The sequence below is a fragment of the Myotis lucifugus genome, unplaced genomic scaffold, assembly GCF_000147115.1.
Source record: "Myotis lucifugus unplaced genomic scaffold, Myoluc2.0 scaffold_3712, whole genome shotgun sequence".
Taxonomy (NCBI): domain Eukaryota; kingdom Metazoa; phylum Chordata; class Mammalia; order Chiroptera; family Vespertilionidae; genus Myotis; species Myotis lucifugus.
In genome coordinates this window covers 4,144-9,987 of record NW_005874760.1, presented here as the reverse complement: position 1 = coordinate 9,987, position 5,844 = coordinate 4,144, and the positions used below count along the sequence as shown (strand labels likewise).

Genomic DNA, 5,844 nt, shown 5'->3' with positions numbered 1-5,844 from the left:
ACACTCAATCTGCAGAAAAAGTTGAAAACAACAACACCATGGCATTCTTAAATGAAAATCAGTTCATCTTTCAGAAACCTTTGAGCTTCCTTGGCCACTAGCCCTTACGGCAGACCATACACTCCTCTCGCTCAGGGACAACTGAGTTATTCCTCCTTTGAACTACAAACGGGAAGACCCAGATGTCCAGAAATTTCACCTCCGATGCCAAATTGCCAAAAGCAACCAACCAATGTGTCTCTCTCTCTCTCTTCCTATCCCTTCCTCTCTGAAATCAGTAAAAATATGTATTTTAAAAAATACACAAGAAATATCGAACCAACTATGTAAAACATTAAACCTTTAATAAGCCATTTTTCAGTGAGCACAGAGGTGAGTGGTACACTCAGGTCGACTTAAACACACACCATCTAATAGAAGCCACACAAACAACGCTTGTCGGTTGGGTTGGGTCCATTCTCTAGTCAGAGTCAAAGGAATGAGGATGCTGCCAAAGGCTGAGAGTATTCACAACCTCCTCAAGCAGAAGGAACAGAGGCCCTGGCCGGTGTCGCTCAGTGGATAGAACATCGGCCTGTGGACTGAAGGGTCCCGGGTTCAATCCCAGTCAAGGACACATGTTGCAGGCTCGATCGCCAGTAGGGGGCGTGCAGGAGGCAGCTGATCCAAGATTCTCTCTCATCACTGATGTTTCTAGCTCCCTCCCCTTCCTCTTTGAAATCAATAAAAATATATTAAAAAAAAAAAGAAGTGACAGAGGTAATCCTCCCCGTACGTTAGCCACAAAAATGAATATCAGTCCGGTATTAGCCCTGGGCAGCTTAGAAAATGCAACGCAGCTCATTGGAGGTGCACTGGTGCCCAGCCAGCGTCTCAGTGGGTAAGCGCTGACCTGTGCACCGGGAGGTCAGGGCACATGCCCAGGTGGCTGCATGGATCCCCGGAGGGTGGAAGGGGGGCGTCCAGGAGGGAGCCGATCAATGTTGATGTTTCTCTCTTCAATGTTCCTCTCTCTCTCCTTTCCTGTCTCTAAAATCAATAAAAACATTAAAAAAAAAAAAAAAAAGATGCACTTGTGTCCTGGCCAGTTTGGCTCAGTGGACAGAGTGTCCGCCTGCGGATTGAAGGGTCCCGGGTTCGATTCCGGCCAAGGGCACATGCCTGGGTTGTGGGCTCAGTCCCCGGTAGGGGGGGTGCAGGAGGCAGCCGATCAATGATTCTCTCATCATTGACGTTTCTATCTCTCTCTCCCTCTCCCTTCCTCTCTGAAATCAATAAAAATATGTATTTTTTTAAAAAAAGATGCACTTGTACCTGAAACTGTTGAGAGATCTAGCACAGCGTATGTTCCACTAAAAAATGTTTAAATTCAGATGAAGAGTTCTCAAAGAGTCTCCTCCAGTGCTGCTACACTGAGTGAGGAAATAAACCATCCTCTGCACATTTAAGGACGTTCTCCACTCTGAACTCTCTGGTGTTTAAAGGTGGGATTTGCAGCAAAAATATCTCCCACACACACTACGCTCATAAGGTCTTTTCTCCCGTGTGAACTCCCTGGTGTTGAGGGAAGCCAGACCTCTAGCTAAAACATTTTCCACATCTGCACACTCAGTTTTTTTTGCCAAATGAACTCAATGGTGTCAAACACCATTGGTGTCATTGACACCTTGGTGTCAAACAAGGGGTGTTGTCTAAAGAATTTCTTACATTCACCACCTTCATGTGGCTTTTCTCCAGGATGAATTCTCTGGTGAATAGCGAGGTTAGATCTCTGTGACTAAAACCTTTCCCACAAACACTGCACGCATGTGGCTGTTATGAGTGTGTACTCTCTGGTGTTCAATGAGCCTAGTGCTTCGGATGAAGGACTTCTCACAATATCTACACTCAAGGCTTTTCTCTAGTGTGAACTCTCAGGTGTCTAATGAGGTGACATTTGTAGCTAAAAGATTTCCCACATTCACTACACTGATAAGGCCTTTCTGTTGCGTGCACACTCAGGTGTTGAAGGAAGCTGGAGGTATTGCTGAAAGATTTCCCACATTTGCCACACACATAAGGCTTTTCTTCAGAATGAACGCGAAGGTGTTGAATAAGGTGGGAGTGTTGCCTAAACGATTTTCTACATGTACTACACTCATACGGCTTTTCTCCAGTGTGAATTCTCTGGTGATTAATGAGGATACATTTGATGCTAAAGCATTTCCCACAATCACTGCACTCATATGGCTTTTCTCCAGTGTGAACTCTCTGGTGTTGAGTGAGGGCAGAGCGTTGGTGGAAGGACTTCCCACAATCACTGCACTCGTAAGGCTTTTCTCCAGTGTGAACTCTCTGGTGTTTAACAAGGTTAGATCTTTGGCTGAAAGAGTTCCCACAATGACTACACTCGTATGGCTTTTCTCCAGTATGAACTCTCTGGTGTTTAATGAGGGCAGAACTTTCTCTAAAGTACTTCCCACAATCACTACACTCATATGGCTTTTCTCCAGTGTGCACTCTCTGGTGTCTACGGAGGTCAGATTTGCAGCTAAAATATTTCCCACATTCACTACACCCATAAGGTATTTTTCTACTGTGTTGAAGGAAGCTGGAGGTATCGCTAAAGGATTTCCCAGACTCACCCCATTCATACGGCTTTGCTTCAGAATGAATGCGAAGGTGTTGAATAAGGTGGTAGCGTCGTCGAAACGATTTTCTACATTTACTACACTCATGCGGCTTTTCTCCAGTGTGAACTTTCTGGTGGTTAATGAGGATACATTTGTAGGCAAAGCATCTCCCACAATCCCTACACTCATAGGGCTTTTCACCAGTGTGGATTTTCTGGTGTTTAAAAAGGGCAGAGCTTTGGCTGAATGACTTCCCACAATCACCACACTCGTAAGGCTTTTCTCCGGTGTGAACTCTCTGGTGTATGCGGAGGTAGCATTTGAAGCGAAAAGATTTCCCACATTCGCCACACTCAAAAGTGCTTTTTCCAGAATGAAGTCTTTGGTGTGGACCGAGGTTCGTGCGCTGTCTAAAGCATTTCCCACAAACACTGCGCCCACACGGTTCTTCTGCAGTGTGACCGCCCTGGTGTTCGGTGAGGTCAGAGCTTCCGCTGAAGGGCTTCTCATAACCCCTGCACTCACGAGCCTTTTCTTCGGTGTGAACGCCTCTGTGTTGAATAAGGTTAAAGATGTGTCTAAAGGCTTTTCGACACTGGCCGCACTCAGAAAGCCCTTTTCCAGAACAGACGCTTTGCCGTGGAACAAGGTTCTGGTCTGGGCTGGCAGCTTTTTCACATCCTCCTGAAGGGAGACGATTTTCTCCGCTGGGAAAGGCCTGCCCACTCTCACTGCCATCGTGTGGCTCCTCAGGATCACCAGGGGCCCGGTGCTGAAGGCCCTGGGGTGGCTGGGAAGCCCTCCCCAACCTTCCCACAGGCGGAAGGTGCCCCTGAGACGCAGAAGCTGCGCCTGGTCACAGGCGAGGCCCCGTCCACAGCTCCTTCCCAGGGCTCCTCGGCACTGGCTTCCCGCTGCTGCTGGTGAGGGTTTGCAGGGAAACAGAATTCTCTCACACATGCGTCACCGGAGAAGGCTTTCTGCTCAAGGTCTGCGGCTTGGCACTCAGTCAGGTGCAGAACAGCTTTCAAGGCCGGGCCACACCGCTCACAGGGGTGGGTCCTCTGGGCGGCCGGCGCCGTCTCAGACGCCCCGACCGGTGACTCTCCTTCTACAGACACGCTCTGCTCACAAGGGGTCTCGTCATCTTCTGTTTTATGCCAGCAACCTGAAAGCAGACACCTGCTGAGGAGATGGTTGTGGACTTTGGTCTGAGGGGCAAGTCCCACTGCAAGAGGTTAGACATAATACGCTGGTTCCATGGGATTGTCTACAAGTAAGGGCCTTGCCCGAGCTGCATGGCTCCGTGGTTGAGCATCGACCTATGAGCCAGGAACAGTTCAATTCCTGGTCAGGGCACATGCCTGGGTGGTGGGCTCAGTCCCCAGAGTGGCGCATGCAGGAGGCAGCCCATCAGTGATTCTCTCATTGATGTTTCTCTCTCTCTCTCTCTACCTCTCCCTTCCTCTCTGAAATCAATTAAAAAATATTTAAAAAAATAATAATAAGGGGCCTAGAAACAGGTTGAAAAAGAGGCTACTGTGCAGCACTGGTCCTCTGAAGATCACAGAACTGGGTAGACCCCACCGGGAAAGGAATACCAAGACGGCCTGCAGCACGTGGAACAAGAGCGGGCTCTCCAACTCACTCTCCTAACAGCGCTCAGCAGAGTTTGTCTGTTGATGACCTGGGCAAGCTGTGGAAAAGATTGATTGTGTCCTTTCCCCAATAAAATGCAATGAATGAGTAGCTGGTATCTGAAGACAACGTAAGGATGTATGCAAACCTCCTAACACATGCTTAAGTCAAGGGTGGAGAACACTGCAGAAGGACAGGGTGGCGTCAGGAGGCAGCAAACACGAAGGAAGCCTGAAGCCTGAAGTCACAGATGAATGACCAGTCAGAGAAAAGTGTCAAAGTCTGGGGTAAGAAAAGGCAGAAATGAGGTGGGGCCAATGGAACTTGCACCAAAACGCTATTGGACACAGGAGGGGGGGGAGGTGCTGTTCTTGGTATTGATCTGAACATGGCCCTTTACGTCATGCGAGGCAGGGCCTCCTTCTGAGACGAGCTACATGTCGACCTGTGAAAACCAGGGACTCACTGCACGCCATTGTACGACTACCTAGATCCCAACGATCCAACCAGGGGTCCTCAAACTTTTTAAACAGGGGGGCCAGTTCACTGCCCTCAGACCATTGGAGGGCCGGACTATAGTTTAAAAAAAAACTATGGACAAATTCCTATGCACACTGCACATATCTTATTTTGAAGTAAAAAAACAAAACGGGAACAAATACAATATTTGTATTTGCATGTGGCCCGCGGGCCGTAGTTGGAGGACCCCTGATCCAAATCTTAATGAAAGACAGCAGAGGTGAGCAGCAGCACGGGCCCAGGGCGGCTCGGCACACATGGGCATTCAGGGAACGCCTTGTTCAGGGCACGCCGCCGGGCTCAGCACTGGCAGGCCCAGCATGTACGACAAGAAAGTGGGTTTAAATGCGCGGAGCCCATGGCCCAGCTGTGGGACACACACAGATACCCGTGGAATCAAAAAGAGGAGGCAGAACATCACCTCAGGACACCGGGAGAAGGGGAGGGTCTTACCCACGGAGGCTACCAGCGCAAAGATCTCCAGCATCACCTCGCAGTACAGCAGTCTCTGAGCCGCATCGAGGAGCCCCCACTCCTCCTGGGAGAAGGCGATGGTCACGTCCTCCAAGTCCATATCCTGTGGTGATGGGGACAGTTCAGTCCACGATCAGCTTGTCTCCTAGGCTTCCAAGTTCGTCGTATCCCCCACCCTCCACGGCCATCTGCTTCCTCTGCTCCCCACATCACACAAGAGCCCAGTCCTTGGGACCATTGGCGTCGCTCTCTCCTTATAGTCATTGAGTCTGTGTCTTCCCTCAACACCGATGGGCAGATGGATGAGACCTGAGCTCTGGGCCTGGCATGTCGGCCAAAATGCCGCTTGTCTTTAATACAGTGGGTGTCACAAACATTGCTTGGAGCAGCGGTTCTCAACCTGGGGGTCGCGACCCCTTTGGGGGTCGAACGACCCTTTCACAGGGGTCGCCTAAGACCATTGGAAAACACATATGTAATTACATATTGTTTTTGTGATTAATCACTATGCTTTCATTATGTTCAATTTGTAACAATGAACATTCATCCTGCATATCAGATACTTACATGATGATTCATAACAGTAGCAACATGACAGTTA

At 49.1% G+C, this 5,844-nt stretch overlaps 1 pseudogene; it reads right to left on the bottom strand.

The window, feature by feature from the left end:
* Positions 1-1,183: 1,183 nt before the first annotated feature.
* Positions 1,184-5,401, bottom strand: LOC102422975 (annotated as a pseudogene).
* Positions 5,402-5,844: the final 443 nt, after the last annotated feature.